The 16,852-nt window shown below is 39.8% G+C and overlaps 1 long non-coding RNA gene and 1 other non-coding gene across 11 annotated transcripts in view; one reads left to right on the top strand and one right to left on the bottom strand.

Annotated features, from left to right (window-relative positions):
- The window catches only part of LOC102167132 (uncharacterized), a 659,279-nt gene that overhangs the window by 344,422 nt on the left and 298,005 nt on the right, over nucleotides 1-16,852 (top strand). The window lies entirely within an intron of this gene.
- Nucleotides 10,231-10,420, bottom strand: LOC146401112 (U2 spliceosomal RNA). The gene has a single exon (XR_014813939.1). It is a non-coding gene; the product is annotated as a U2 spliceosomal RNA (small nuclear RNA).

The raw sequence follows: 16,852 nt of genomic DNA, 5'->3' as shown, positions 1-16,852 counted from the left end.
CCTGGCCTCACTCAGTGGGTTAAGGATTTGGCGTGGCTGTGGCTGTGGTGTAGGCCAGCAGCTGCAACTCCGATTCAGCCCCTAACCTGTGAACTTCCATATTCTTCAGGTGCAGCCCTGAAAAGAAAAAAATCAAAAACAAAAACAAAGTTTAACAGTTGGAATTCTTTTGTATAGTATCTATTAATGGTGTATGTGTGCCCACTGTGGCAGAGGGGGTTAAGGATCCAGCTGCAGTGGCTCGGTTCAATGCATGAGCAAGCATTGAATTTCTGGCCCGACACAGTGAGTTAAGGATCCTGTGTTGTGGCAGCTATGCTGCAAGGTCACAGCTTCAGCATCTGGGATTCGATTCCTGGCCTGGAAACTCATATGCCACAGGTGCTGCCAGAAAAAACAAACAAACAGTGTATGTGAAAAGGATATAATTTGTGCCTTATACAGAGAGTAAGATAATTAAGATTGTCCTTGTATATGTTGTGTATTCTTATACGTAGTTCTATTTTAAAGTTTCAGTATGTATTGCTGGCTGTTGCATTAGCTATGAATCATTTGAGGTCAAATGTTCCATTGTGATTTCTTCAGGCCCAGAGTGGTGGGCATGGAGACTTGTTTCCCCATCTAGTGACTGATCACAGCTGAGGCATGAAGGTGTGACCATCTCAGCTCAAAATGAGACGGTTTTCCTGGGCTGTGTGCGTTGCAGAGCTCCCTGCTGTGATGCCAAGGCTTGGTTGGACCAGCACTGAAGTTCTGCTCCGTCTGCCCACTTCAGGTTAGTCCTTCTTCTCTCCAGCTGTGTTGAATCCTAATAAATATCAAACACCAGACACTGCAGACACTGTCTCTGGTGCATCTGTCTTTTAGAATCCTGCCTGTTACTCAGTCGTAGTCAGCTGACTCCAGTAAATTTTTTGGAGACTCAATAAATGTTTCTTGAGTATGTGGTGTGCACATGATAACAAGAGTTATGTTAAACATACACAGTGCTCACTCTGTGCCAGGCACTGTTCAGGTACCTTTTGCATATTATACATATAGTAGCAATAGCATGTAATAACATATACATAATCTGTTATTATAGTGTTATAGGTTTGAGGAAAGTACTATTATTATCCTCATTTTACAGATGAGGAAACTGAGGCACAGGGAGGTTACCTAACTTTTTCGGAGTCACGCAGTTGGTAGGTGGAGCTTATATTGGAACCTGGGCAGTCTGGTTCCAGAGCCCATGTTCTTGGTCCTCTAATTATAGTGACTTTACAAATTTATTTAATATTTACTGGATGAATGAATTAAAAATACATTTCTATGGTATAAGTAGTCGGGTAACCTGTTATTAAGTTATGCTTTGAGGTATCTGAAAATGTAGATGGCATTAGTAGATTCTATAAACTTGTTTTTATTCTTTAGAATAAAGTTTAGAAGTGAATAACTATTAAATGTACCTATTTAGAAGATACTTATTCTTGATTTTTCCTCTGATGTTTGGGAGAAAGCTCGTGATTACTTTCCTATCTGGCCTCATGGTTCTATCAAGACAGCAGCCAGGCTTTTGTACAAGTCATTTTGTGTTGTTTTTTTCGGAGAGCATTTGAAGAAGACTCTGTAGGAGCCTGTGGTCTGCTAACCGTAGCATGTGGGCTGACGAGCTCCTCTGGGTCCTTGCTTCTCCTCCGCTCAAGGCCCAGCCCTGGCCTGCACTGAAAGGATATACTACGGTGGTCTTGGCAGTGGTGCATCGACCAACTCTGAGTCAGTTCAGTGGTGAATTGCGTTGTATTTTCCTCTGGTGGGTGACTTTTTTGGGCCTCGTTTAGAGGCTTACTCACGGCACGCCCTCGTTTCTTCATTCACTTGGCTCCCGTGTTATCCCCGGATCTCACGGGAGTTGTATTTCCTGGCCACAACATCTGGTTACCACCTTTCATTTTTGTTGAGCTTCTGCTCTTTGCTTGGGCGATCGCGGCTAGGAGGACAACCTATACCAAATCACCATCAGCTGCCTACCCTGCTTGGGAAATACTCTACCTGATTTTACTGTGTTTGGGGATTTTTGCTAAAGGCACTCAGTCGGTTGCCTCTTTGCCCCTCTGTCTATGGAGCGACCTTAGTTCTCCTTCCTCCTTGTGATTTCATCTGCTCAGCACAGAGTGACTGATCCCAGTCTCGCTTCTTTGTTCACACTCTCGTTAGTTAGCTGACTCTGTCTCCCCGGGAGAGGTGGATTCTGGCCTACATTTCACTGGACCACCTTTCTCATTGTCTGAGTCTCAGCTGTACTGATCTTACAGTCACCGAAAAAGTAGAGTCGGGAGTTCCTGTTGCAGCCCAGTGGATCACAAACCTGACTAGTATCCGTAAGGGTAAGAATTCTGTCCCTGGCTTTGCTCAGTGAGTTAAGGATCTGGCTTTGCCACAGGTTGTGTCGTAGGCCTGAAGTTGCAGTTCTGATGTGACCCCTATCCTGGAAACTTCCATATGCCAGGGGTGGGGCCCTAAAAAGCAGAAAAAAAGAAAAAAGAAAAGAAAGAAAAAAGAAAAAGTGGAGTGGTTCATCAAGTTATTGCAGATTAAATATGTGCAGAAAAATGTATCCAAAGACCGAAGAATCCTTTTTTGGTGGATAATTTCACTTTCGGCCTGCTTTATTTAAATAATTATCCCACCGTTTCATTGACTCTGCCAAAACATCATCAGCGAAGCACAATGTAGAAGTAATTTCACTCTTTATCTCAAATCTTAGCAGTGAATTATTTATTGGCAAATATTTATTGAGTGGCTACTTTTTTTAGGTGTGGGCCCTGCTTCCAGGCGCAAGGAATGAAATGTTTTCTACATCTGCATTTTCACTTTTTACCTACCTCCATTTTTTTGCCAAAACTCATGATTGATCTGTGGAGGTGCTTAGGGAAGTGTTATTATTCTTATTGAAAAAATGAATTAACAGAGACTCAGAGAAGTTCTAGTGACTAGTTCAAGTTCAGTACAGAATGACACTTGGAATAACAGACATCCTATGTGAACCTTCTTTCCACTTGAGCACATTAAAATTAGACATCAGGAGATTAACACCCATAGGGCAGTGGACATTAGACATACCTCATGCGGAATTGCTTACATTGAACATGTCTGATAAAAGGAATTCTAACACATCTACAACACAAGTAAATGTCTAGAGCGCTGCCTTTTAAGTAAATTCTAAATGGCTTTCTTTCTTTCTTTTTTTTTTTAAATGCGATGAATCCTTTGGAAAATTCCTCAGTTCCACCACGTAGCCACTAGCAGACATGCTGTCATTCAGCTCACTTGGGTGGTCATTTTCCATCATGCTCTCCTTGAAGTACCCTGACAAGAGAAAACATAAGCTATTTCGCATGGGGAGAGGTACAGCTGGGAGAATCTAGCCCACTGGTATTTCTGGGATACTTACTTGCCTGAAACAGTAAATACAGTCAATGCATGGAGAGACACAATGTAAACTGTTACTTTGAAATGCTTGCTTTTGGCACAACTTCCTCGCGGGCGTTTTACAATTTACAAAGCAGTATGGAGTAATGTTGACAACTTCTGTGTTTACAAAGTCACTGGGTTTCTCTTGACTCAACGCAGGATTTTGGGTTTTGGCAACTTTTCAGATGTGCGTCATTCTTCCCGGTGACTTTGCGGCTCTTCCTCTTTATTTAGCATAGATGTTGTTCCAGCCCAAGCTGAGTGGGCCTCAGGGCCTCATCGAGGCTGTGTGACTTCAGAGAGGAACTATTTCTTCTCCAGCTGGAGCTGATGGGAGAGCCTAGCAACATGCCTGGCTTTACCACATGTAATACATCAAAAGAAGGATTTTCTCTTAGCAGTGACTGAAAAATGCGAAAGCGTCAATTGCGATATTAAATGATAATGCTCATCTTTTTCAGTGTGAGATACTGTGAGAGCTTTTGGAAGCAGTTGCTTTGTTCCTTTTAAGAAAAAAAAGCACGATGAAAACAGATCTAAAGCTGTTATTACTGCAGGGTTAAGAAATATCTTTTTGGCAGTTTTTAAGATTCCTTATCTCTAAGATGGTTAAAACATTGCCACACCTATAAACTGAAAGGATTAAGTGTATCGCATGTATTATTCTTCCAATGAAAGTATTAATAAGAGTCACAGTTATCATTTGCTGTGGGCTTATTCTGTGTCAGACAGCAATCTAAGAGCTTTTTATGTTCTTTGCTCATTTAACCCATTTAATGAGGCTTTCATTATCCCCATTTTACAGATATGAAAGCTGGAAAGTTTAAGTAATTTGCCCAAAGATACGCAGCTAACAAGTGGCAAAGTGCGAAGTTTAACCCTGGCGTTTGTGCTGATTAAGGTTAACTATTGACTATTCATTGCGCTGTAGTCACGGGTTGTTGCCCTACAAGGCGTGTGTCTCCCAGCAGAGAAAGGGCTGAAGGCAAAGTGTGTAGCAGTTCGCAGCGTGCAGCAGCCACTACTGATCTCTGCATAAGGGCAGGTGCATCCTATTCACGGACTGGGTGGCTTAATACTGTTGCTTCCCTAAGTTTATGTATGGATTCCTGTGGGTTATTTTGAAGAAACAGACAAGCTGTTTCCAAAATTGATATGTAACTGGAAAGCAGTTTTAGAAATTAAAGACGTTCACTGTCCGTTTTCAAGATTTACTATATAAGCTAGAAGAATACAGTGTGGTTTTGGAACACAGGCAGATAGTAAGTAAATGGAACAAAACAGAGGGTTTCAAAAGAGGTGCGTAAAACAACTGATTTAAAAAAATGCAAAGAATTTCAACCAGGAAAGAAGGTCTTTGTAACAAAAGCTGCTGGAACAATTCGACATCTATATGGAAAACTCCCGTGCCACTCTTTACACACGAGAAATTATTCGAAATGGGTCACAGACTTAAGTGTATATCCAGAATCATAAAGTTTCTGGAAGAAAATGTAATGTCATATATTCACAACCCCAGCATTGGCAAAATTTTCCTGGAGAAGATACAAAAAGTATAAAACTGAAAGAAAAAAAGTTAAATTGTGCTTTATCACAGTTAAAAATTTCCATTTATCAAAATATACCAGTGAGAAAGTGAATATAAAATTTTATATTCAGAATAAATAAAGAATATCTCTAAGTCAACAAAAAAATTCAAGTAATCCAGTTTAAAAATGAGCAGAAGACTTGAGCACACACTTGACAGAGAAAATAAACAGCCAATAAAAGTGCATGGAAGAGTGCTTAGCATCATTATTCAGCCAATAAATGCAAATTCGCAGTGAGGTACCACTTCACATCCTCTAGAATAAATACCATTACTAAAGGTTGTTACAGATGTGGGGGCCTAGAAGTGTGTCAAATTGTACAACACATCTGCCCTGTGATGTTGCAACTCCACTCTTAGGTATTTAGTTAAAAAATAAAAGAACATATGTCTGCAAAATATCTGGATAAGAATATTCTTAGTCATAAAGTCCAGAATCAGGAAGCCACACAGATGTTCTTCAATAGGCAAATGGCTAAACAACTTGCAGTATGTAGATATTTGTGTAGAGGTAAAAATAAGTGAATTACTGATACTTGCATCAAACAGATTTAATTCAAGCCCTGGCATCACTTACCTGTTTGCAAAGTTCTTCTGCAGTTAGAACCAATGCATTAATGGCAACCGCTCTTTTAGTACATGTAAAAGAAAACTTAAAATTGAAAATGACTAGATCTAAATTAGTGTAGACACACAGCTGTTTACTAAATGAAAAATCATGCTGAATAAATTTATGTGAAATGCACCTTTTGCAGCTACATATATTAGAGTCTTTGGGTAATGTTATTTACACAAGATATGCCTCCTCTGAGTTTTAGGGGTCAGTAACATTGCAATGGATTCCAAGGTGAATGACAAACATCAACAATTTTTTTTTGTGAAACGTATGTGTCCCTTATCGGCCTTCCTTAGAAAGAGAATTTAGTTCTTAATTTTTCATTACAGTGCATTCTGGTTTTATTGAGTCCATTGTGGCCAAAGCGTTTAATACTGAATATGGATGCTTACTCCAAAAAAACCCCCAAATTGTAGGTTTAAACTTAAGCAGTTACAAAACTACTGTAGCAAAAGGGCACGCACTGTATCCTTCTTGTTGGAGAAATCTGGGCGCTGATGGGCATATTCTCTGCCCACACTGAGTGATGTTGTTGGTTATCAGCCAGATGTGGCACTTGGAATTGAGAAACTGCGTTTTCAATTTTCTTTAATATAATTAATCTTAATTTAAATAATCATGGCTAGTGCTATTGGACAGCATAACTCTATCCACTCAACAGCAGGCTTACTCAGCCTGTTTCCTACGCACATTGTAGTTACAGCTCATTGCTTGCACAACTAACCCGTGCCTTTCCTCTGACCTCATCTACTGTTGATCTGATAGCTTCATGCATTGTTCTGTGGACCTTAAAACAATTGGAGAGATCCTGCGTGAACAGCGGGTGCAGCCGTGTCAAATACATCTCCTGCTGCCGTTCAGGACCACCAGGTGTTAGCTGTCTGTAGCTGGGAGAGTTTCACCTCCAACTGTTTTTTCAAGTGCTCAGCAGGTTGTCCTTGAAGGGAGCTCTTTGTTATGTTGCCTGTAAAACCCACTGGAGACTCCTGTTACTTCTGATCACCTTTTAGATTTCACCACAGTGCTGTTGCACATGTCTCTCAGAAACTGTTATGACCAGAGCTAGAATTAGGTAGAGAGAAGCCATCTTGCTGCATTTTCTGCGTCTGTTAATAGCAATACCTACTTTTAAAAATTTAAAAGTCAGGAAAAACGGTAACCTAGATGGATGCCTGGACAGTATATATAATCTGGGACTGTCCCAGGAAAATGGAAACGTGTGGCCACTTAAAGGATAGGACATTATCTTGCTTCAAACAGAAATTCAATTGTGGAGAAAAATAAAAGCATAAGGAATTTATAATTGGAATAACGATTCTGGACAATTTAAAAAGCATGAAAGAGGTGAACTGCACTTAAAATAATTGCTTTTTGGGCAAAAATCTGCTGCTAAATTATCATCTGTTCACTCAAAATAAAGTGAAAATTAAAGTTATGTGAAATTCACAGTTGAAAATAGTTTATTTCTTGTAAGACAACAGTTTCTATTAAAAGCACAACCAAGTCTATTTCATCTGTGATTAAAAGCAAATTTCTGGAGTTTCTGGAAATCAGAGCAAATAAGAAAGGATAAGAAATATTTCTACTTATGCATTCATAGTTTATTCCTGAAAAGTGTACAATTTCTAAATTAAATACTTTGTATAAAGAAAGAAATCTTTTAAGACGTAAGTTTTAAATGAGATCGCTGTGTCCGTCCTCAGCTCATTTGGTAACACGTAATGAGACAAGCAACTGATCATACAGGAAAATAATAGTTGTCACATCAAACTGTCAATGAAATTGATATTTTTGAGTTTTATTGATTTTTTATCACATATCTCAGTCTAATGTACATAGTTATTAAATGCGTCTTCAGCAAATACATCTGCATAGATTCATCTGCCTTAGGTGAAGGATCTAGCTTATAATGACACCACGAAATCAGTGGAGAGTTGAATGGAATTAAAGCAAAAAATAAGAAGGAAAATGCACCTGCATTACATGCACTTGGTCCTTTCCATCTTGCGGATTTAGGAGTGATAAAGACCTATAACAAACTGAAAGAATTCTGAAGTGATGTACTGTTGTTATGCAAACCACTAGTCATGCACATCTAGCAGAATTAGCAGGTTTACAAAATATGTAGATAGAGGAAAAGCATTAAATAAATGCAAGAGCCTTCTCCTGTCTAAAAACCTACAGTCTTACTCGTTACTGACGGAGATGGAGGAGATCCCAGAGGTTATCAACACATGAGCAATCGTATTAAAATCTCCTCGGTATGAGTGGTCTCATATGGTGTTTGTCTTTCTCTTTCTGACTCACTTCACTCAGGATGAGGGTCTCTAGTTCCATCCATGTTGCTGCAAATGGCATTATTTCATTCTTCTTTTATGGCTGGGTAGTATTCCTGTGTATATATACCACATCTTCCTAATCCAATCATCTGTCACTTCTATCTGGAATCTAATATACAGCACAAATGAACCTTTCCACAGAAAAGAAAATCATGGACTTGGAGAATAGACCTGTGGTTGCCAAGAGGGAGGGAGTGAGATGGATGGGGAGCTTGGGGTTAATAGATGCAGACTATTGCCTTTGGAATGGATGAGCAATGAGATCCTGCTGTGTAGCACTGAGAACTATGTCTGGTCACTTATGATGGAGCCTGATAATGTGAGAAAAAAGAATGAATACATGTATGTGTAATTGGGTCACCATGCTGTACAGTAGAAAATTAACAGAACACTGTAAACCAGCTATAATGGAAAAAAATAAAAATAATTAAAAAAAAAAAGTTCATCTGGAATTACCTGAAGAAGACAAAAAACAAACAAAACAAAAAACAAACTTCCTGGAGTTCCCGCTCAGTGGTTAACGAATCTGACTAGCATCCATGAGGACGCAGATCGGGTCCCTGACCTTGCTCGGTGGGTTAAGGATCCAGCATTGCCCTGAGCAGTGGTGTAGGTCGCAGACTCAGCTCAGATCCTGTAGCTCCCATTCGACCCCCTAGCCTGGGAATCTCCAAATGCCATGAGTGCGACCCTAAAAAAGCAAAAAAAAAAAAAAAAAAAAAGCGCTTGGAACACTCACATGGCCAGGAAATCAAGGGGTGTGCGGATACTGATTTCCAAAATAAGAATTTATTTTAGTTTAAATTTTTTTTTTGTAGTAAAGTAAATGTTTGCAGTATTTGCAAAATGTTTGCAGATATTTGCAAAAACATTGAAGTAAAGCAATATGCATGTCCTTTGTGTTCAAAAGCGTCTTGTTTGGAAATCTGAAGGAAAACTTTCTTATTTGACATCTGGAAGAACAAATGACAAATTCGAAACTGTGTTCCCTCTGAAAAGAAAAACAATCTGAAAAATAGATAATAGATTAGTAATTTTAGATTCACTTTATTAGAATAACAAGACTTGCTATATTTAAAATTTATTCTACTAAGTTAGGTACAGTACATTTTGGAACCACCATTTAATTGGGGGAAAAAAAAGAAATGACTTTTGGGGAAGTAGGTACCCAAGAATTTTAGTCTTAATGGGACTTCATATGATCTTACAGACTTAATTTTATTATACTTTGCGATATCTTAAGTTCATCAAGCCACTTGATCACCTCAGTACTGTGTTCAGACTACAAAACTTCCAAAGTTGTATTCCTTTCACCACTAAATTGCTACGTATATATCAAACACATATTGCGTTAAGTATCACCTACTCAAATTTGGCCAGTCACTTTCTTCGCCTTTGTTCCAGCCCTGCTTCTTGCATTCATGTTATAGAGTATGGGGCGAAAGTCAAGGTTTCTTCTGCCCTTAGACTCCTTAAAATGCTAGTTTTTGTTTGGACTTTGAAAATGATAGCTTAATTTCCGAACCTACTGTCTCCAAGAAAAGTTTCAAGTTTTAGATCATTTGTTTCCATCAGTTGGATCATTCTAGATCACATCCTCCTGTGAGGCACTGGGAACTGTGTCTAGTCACTTATGATGGAGCCTGATAATATGAGAAAAAAGAATGTGTACATGTATGTGTAACTGGGTCACCTTGCTGCACAGTAGGGAAAAAAACCAACACAATGTATTGGGGAAATAAAAAGCTACAGGCCCATCATACCTTTCCTGAAATGAAAACATTTATAAACTATTTTGGTATGTACTTACTGTTTTCTAACTTTCTACAGCAAGCATCTCTCATCCTGTTTTAATAGATTGATTGATTGATATCTTGGTTCTCTTTATCTTCATTCTCCACCAAAATTATCAGCATTTCATGGTGTGGAGAGTGGTCGCTCTCTCTAAAATGTCATAAAACGAGAAACTGGCTATTTTATAAAGAAGGTTGTCATGGGACCTCCCGGAATAACATCTCTGCTACAATAACACCAGCAATTCTTATATCCTTGAACCTATTCGAACAGCTCCCTCTTGACAGAAGACATCACTGTCAAACAAAGGGTGCAACTCGAATACACGATTCTGATTGGTCATTGCCCTTGCAATACCCTCTCATCCTTAACCGCATCCTTACTGTAAGTTTCTGTAAGTTTATTATGCTGCATTTTTCTTTTCTTTTCTTTTCCTGTGGTTAGCGGGGACCATTCCTGAAAGTACTGAATACCAGGTCAATGCGTGGAGTGGACGGAGCAAGCTCCTATTCCAACTCGTAGCTCCAAACATCCATTTAATATATTGTCCTCGGATAGAGGACGTATCAGATACTAAACTGATAAGAACAGATACTACACTTGATCTTAGCCAAAAGGCTGAGGAACGATATTCTGCTACATTTTTCTGGATGAACTTATTTAGTCATCAGCTGACAATTTTGATAATATTATCTGGTGTTTGGCCAACAGAGGGAACTTCTCATGCATGTCTAGTCCTAGCCAAGTGTTCAAATACCTGTTTCTGAAACATCAATGAGTCTGTGAAGGCAGAGGCTACATAGATAAGTATATTTATACCATATTCTTATTTAAAAGAAAGTTATTCTCCATATCCTGAGTGATGGATGAGACCCTCCGATGGAAAAAAAGTCAGAAGATTTATTTGATTACCCTAGTACGTAAAGGGCTTGCCAGGTTGGTAACTGGGAGAATTTGCTCTTTATAATTTGGTTCAAGAAAGAGCATGCTCTAATGCATACTCTCATGCTCTCAAAACATCCTGTCAAAAGACCCTGCCAAAATTAATGGCTTAGAACTGACATTAGGCTTTCAAGGATGCTGCAGTGATTTATTGAGTGGTGCCAGTCTCTGTCTTCGTTGGGTGGAGAGCACTTGTCTTCATGTAACAGGGCTAATATTACCTCAAGCTGTTGTCAGCTGCCTTGGTGGAATTGCCTAGATGCACTCCCCATGCAGTAGGCTGGTGATCATTGCCCTTAAGTATTCACAGAGCAGAAGCCCTGGGGAAACATTAATTAGCCACCGGGAGGAAGATGTTCCAGCCACACAAACAATCTCCCGAAGTCTCTGGCTGTAATGAGGACCAAGCCCCAGTGACAGGCCTGGTCTGTGCTGTGCTACTGCATCAAGGTTCAGCAGTTTTCAAGGAGAGAGTGATTGGAGTCAGGCCAGGGACTGCACGGAGTCCGCTAATCACCACACAGAGACTTCGGGGCTCTGAGCCGCAGGAGGGAAGCGGCTCTCATGAGCTGGAGGAGACACTGGCTTAGGCCGTTGAGGAGTCAGGGAGGAGGATTCTGCTGAAGTCTTAGTGTTGAGGGTATATTGAGATCCCTTTGGTCTTTGCAGAGTTAATACCTTGGTCTCTCAGTCTCTCTCTCTTTTCTTAATTAAAACAAACAAAAAGTATAGCTTCACCCAACCTGGCTGGTGACTTTCCCAATGTCTGTCTGTAGCTTCCCGCTTCTTTATTCTCCATCAGTGGAGCGATGATCAGTTTGACAATAGAGAAAGAAAAAGATGGCATGAGGTGTGTGTGTGGGTGGGATGTGTGGGTCCGTTTGTCGCGGCTTCACAGCAAGAACGTGTAAAGGTCTCCATGGTGGATAACTTGGAGGATTCAAGAGTTAATGGAAGCAGAATGGATAACCCTCCCTTGCTCCCTAATAACCGTAAAAGGTAGGAGAAGGAGGTACCATATGGATTCTGCAAATGTTTGATCCTCTCTCAATGTTGGCTTTGGAAGAAAGCAGGAGGGGCTTTTCCTCTCGGTCAAACTTTTTTTTTTTTTTTTGGTCTTTTGTCTTTTCAGGGCCACTCCTGCGGCATATGGAGGGTCCCAGGCTAGGGGTCCAATCGGAACTACAGCTGCCAGCCTACACCACAGCCACAGCAACACCCAATCTGAGCTGCATTTGTGACCTACACCACAGCTCACAGCAACGCCAGATCCTTAACCCACCGAGCGAGGCCAGGAATCGAACCTGCAACCTCATGGTTCCTAGTCAGATTCGTTAACCACTGAGCCACAGCGGGAACTCCTCCTCTAGCTCAAACTTGAAAGTGACGTCGAGAAGCATGAAGAAGGGCCATGAATACTAATTCATGAATTAGTAATGTTGAAAATGAACTAATGTTGAAAATGAACTTGGTTCCTGGATTTATAGAAGCAAAGAGAAAAGTTCACTTCCACCTGGGAAAACAGTGATTTCCACCTCTTTGGGACGTCGTGGCATTCTTCAATTGACAGTAACTTTTAACTCGGGCTTTTGTTGGCGCCACAGCTAATGTGACTCAGTTGTTATTTCATTTCAGAGTCCCAGAAAAAGACAGGAAGTTTTGCATTTGAGAAATAAATATGAGGAATTTTTGTACCACAAATTTTGGAGATTATACATAATCTCCATTTAAAAAGTTGGGATTGAATATGTTTGGAATAATAGGCTAGAAGTGGCTGAAATATACATGTGATATTGGTATTAAAGGTTTTGATTATGAGTTGCTATAATTTAAGAAGAAGACGAAAACATAATAGCAAAGGCACAAAATAAAAGTACTGGGATTTCCTGTTGTGGCTCAGCAAGTTATGAACCTGACTAGTATCCATGAATTCAGTCCCTGGCCTCGTTCAGTGGGTTAAGGATCCAGCGTTGCCGTGAGATATGGTGTGGCTGGGATCAGGCGTTGCTGTGGCTGCGGTGTGGCTGGGATCAGGTGTTGCTGTGGCTGTGGTGTAGACTGGCAGCTATAACTAATTCGACCCCTAGCCTGGGAACTTCCGTATACCACAGGTGCAGCCCTTAAAAAAACAAGCAAAAAACAAAAATGAAAGTACTGGGTTTTTGTTAATGAGAAGTAATGAACGAAAATGATTGCACATTTACCTATGGAATATTGAATAGCAGATATTAATATTTGGGTTAGTAAAATCCTTATTAGTAAAATGAAGAAAGTTTAGTAGGTATCCTTTGTTGTAGCTTTGCAGAAAATCAGATTCTTTAGTGTGTTTGAAATTTATTCATAGAATGTATGATAAACTCTGATGATGCTACAACTTCTCAGGACATCTGTCTCAACTATAGTTTTTGATTGAACTATGTTGATTTTTAAAATTTTAGATAATGGAAGTATCTTTCAGGGTGAAATGCTTTGTCCTAATTTTATGAAATATATTTTACAATAATAAAGCCAAACCAGTTTTAGTCAAGCCTTAAAATCTGATTTTGTCACCTTTTTGCAACATATAGTTTGAAGGATGTTCTTCAGGGCACTTTCAAAGAAGCAGAACATTGCATAGAGTTAAACAGGCGAGGAAGACCGCTCAAAACTGTTGCAATGGGGTCAGAAACGCGAGAGAGGGAGAGAGAGAGAGATTGAACTTAACTCCTTTGAAACAAAAAAGGCAGAGAAGTTTGTAAGGGTGAGATAAACTAAGGGAACAATCCAGGAGGACATTAGAGGAGATTGGTCAAAAAGATTAGGCCATCTTGCTAATTAGTGTTTATAGGTTCCTGCTCTCCCACAGAGACTGGCAGTTAGGAAGGCCTTTCTCTATGAGTTCATTTCTAAGGGATAGCCCCACGTTCTTGTGACAGACATCCTTGGGTCGTAAAACTGGCAAGAGGCTGGGAGAAGACTGCGTCTCCAAGGCGAAGAGGAAGAATTTACAATGACAAGTTTTTAGAGCAAATGCTCCAGGAGGCCAGGGACCGCTAGTGAGGAAGAAACCTGTCTGGACTTTGACAAGCCCAAGGGGACAGTAAGGCCATTTTTTATATCACTGCTGATATAGCACAGTATCAACACCCATAAATGTAATTTATTTTCTCCGGTGTATGAGACGTGAGTGTACAATTTTTATATAATTTTATTAGGACTCTTAACTCAGCCTATGAAACGTCTACTTTTTGTATCTAATCTATAGGCATCACAGCAAAACTCTGTAAACTCTGTGGGCTTCGGAAGGTAGTTGGAAGGACCCTACGGCAGGTGCTGAAGAGTACCGGGTAATTTTTCTAGGAGGCTTTGAGCAGATGTTCATCCCTGGTGTGACTTCGATGGGTTCTCACGTGAACCAAAGGGAGGACACGCCGAATGCAAACTCAGGATTCAGTAATTCTGTATCAATACTGCTTTTCGTTTTAGCCGGTAAGCGGAAGTAGAAGCATTATTAACTTAGCTCTAACGATAAGCTTTCGTTTCCAATACATTGTTCACTTTTCCTATCGATGCTGCTAACAGTTAAAAGTACAGTTAAAAACACTGCTTTTAACTGACTGTGAGGACTTGGATACATTTTCAGAAAAGTATACCTCATTCAGGCTTATTATATCAAAATATTCTCAGGGGCATCATTCAGTAGGAAACTATAGTTAATAAAGGAAAGAGTTATGAAAGCTGAACACTGTGACTCAGTTCACTTGTATCTGTGTAATAGGTCGCACTCAAAAAATTGTTTGCTAGAAACTCATCTAGTATCAACTTCTTACCTTCAGGGGCGCAGTGGTGAACAGGTAGACCTAGTTCCTACCCTAATGAAGAGCGCCGCCCAGTGATGGAGAAAGGCAAGCTTAAACTTCTTCCAGTTCCTATTTCCTGTTTTCTATTTCCAGTAGAAGTCATTGTCTTAAAAAATAAAGTTAAATGATTCCAAGAGCAATTCTTCTGTCAGACTTTGAAGGAAAGGTGGTGGTTATCAAGGAGAACCTGTCCGATTGAAGGTTTAATCCCTAATTCTGGTTTTCTAGCAGAAGCTATTCACACCAGATCCTGAAGATAACTAAAAGAACACCAGCTAAGTGTTTCTTTGAATAGGTGAGGGAAGAATCGGATTCTTTTACCATCTTAATACTTTGTTGATCAGAGAACCAGGGAAAGGAAGCTATGAGTCAGTAATAGCACAATCAGTAAGAGAAAGGGTACCGGCTAGTTACAACATTAAATCGTCAGGCCAGAGAGGAGGTTTCTCTCTCAGTGCTGCTCTCCAATAGCAGCGAGTGCTCGAGCAGCAGGTCTTGGATATCACAGCGTTATATGATTGACACTGTTGTTATTTATCATTCTAATACCTTCTTGGTTTTTCATCATTCTCAGGGCTTCTTTTTCTGAGGAGCTTCAAGGCATCTACAGTCTCTTTGTTCCATACTCGTTCGCCAGAGCTCAAAAAATAAAGAGGAGCAGTGCTTTAGCATAGCACCAGTAACTACTTTATTATAGTCTAAGTGACTTCCGTTCTATGTTTACATTTAATAGCAGCAGCTTAGGGTAGCAGCAAAGTTCTGTTTTCCCAGAGATTGTTACTTGTTCCTAAAATTGCTGGAAGATCTTATATTTTGTGTGGATCTTGAGGCTTTCTTCACATAACCCTTGGACTTGACTATATTTTAATTAGAGCTTGGAAGACCTGTTGTTAACGGTGTGTGTGTGTGTAATTAACCAGACAGGGTCAGACCGTTACTGTCATTTTCATCTGATTTAATTTAATGTGGCCAATTGGTTATTTTTTTGGTACAGATGGGAGGGTCTGAGAACAAAACCTTTGACTGTGTCATATCAGAACACTTAAGAAAGTTTCTCCTCATTTATTTCTAATGTTGATACTGCCTTATATTAGTCTACTGATGGATGCTGTGTGATTATCTGCAGAAATGAGGAAGAGTATTAAAATATTTAGAAAGAAGAGAGAAAAAAAGGATTTGAGGAGGCACTGTGCTAAACATCAAATACCTAGATCATATAAATGGTTTTAAAATGAAAACAAAAATAGTAGGAATTTAGTGGGTTTGTGCTTTCTTTCATGTGTATACTAGTACAGTAGAGAATGGTGTCAGGCTATTTTTTCATCTGTTACAACAGAGAGTTACAGTTTTTTCCAAAGCAAGAGATACCCACCCACGCCAAGTGCTTCTCTTCCAGGAAGTATAGGATCTTGTATGGTTGTTCATTTGTTAATTTTTGTATGTTGCTGTTAATTTCCTGTATCCTGCCCCTGAGTGGCTGAGTTGAGAGAGTGAATCAGTGCCGAGGCTCAAAGACTCGGCCTGAGAAGTTCTTAGGCTGTTTAACACGTCCCATGTAATCCACTTAATTGCACACATAAGCTTGTCGGGGGAACTTCCAGCTAAAAGAATCAATAATGCACTCAGCACAGTTGGAAGACGCTGAGGATGGAGGTCTGGGCTTTCCAGAGTTTGCCGGCTGATTCATTGTGAGTCTTGGTGGCCTGGTCAATAATGAGGCCAATAGCTTTTGGAGCTTGATGGTCAGGATTTGAGATTCTGATTAAGTGACAGTGTGAGTGAATTAGGAGTCGACTGCCATACATTACAGCCTAAATTACAACAAGGGGCTCTTCTAGTCGAGTCAGTTAATTACGAAAGCCATAGCCTTAATTCCAGAAATACTCATTCATGTCCAAATGCATGACATAAAAACTGTAAGGTGACTTTTTATATCCTGGAAAACATACCTGCGAACATGCGACTATTAAGCAAACTCTCAAGTGAAAATTGGGCCATGCATTGCTTTACTGCATGTATTGAGACTGCTTTTTGTGCTTTTTCATTCTTGCCATTTTAAATGAGTGTTGCAATAACGTTGGCCTGCTGTCTTCATCCCTCTCTATGTTGCTCTCTCTCTCTCTCTCTTTCCAATCCTCTGTTCTGCTCTATCTACTAATTATAGTTATTTTGGCATAACACACATTTTTACCTCTGTGTTGGCTTACATTGAAATTTCTTCACTATTTCTGTAAAGACTTAGAAAAATATCACAGAAAATAATTAGAATGGCATTGGGAAT

Source organism: Sus scrofa, chromosome 8, assembly GCF_054392235.1.
Source record: "Sus scrofa isolate SSC_HxYL_T2T_F1_AM1 chromosome 8, Sscrofa_HxYL_maternal_Yorkshire_Landrace_v2.0, whole genome shotgun sequence".
NCBI lineage: Eukaryota > Metazoa > Chordata > Mammalia > Artiodactyla > Suidae > Sus > Sus scrofa.
The sequence above is the reverse complement of the archived record's forward strand: the minus strand, read 5'-3'. Positions and strand labels throughout refer to the sequence as shown.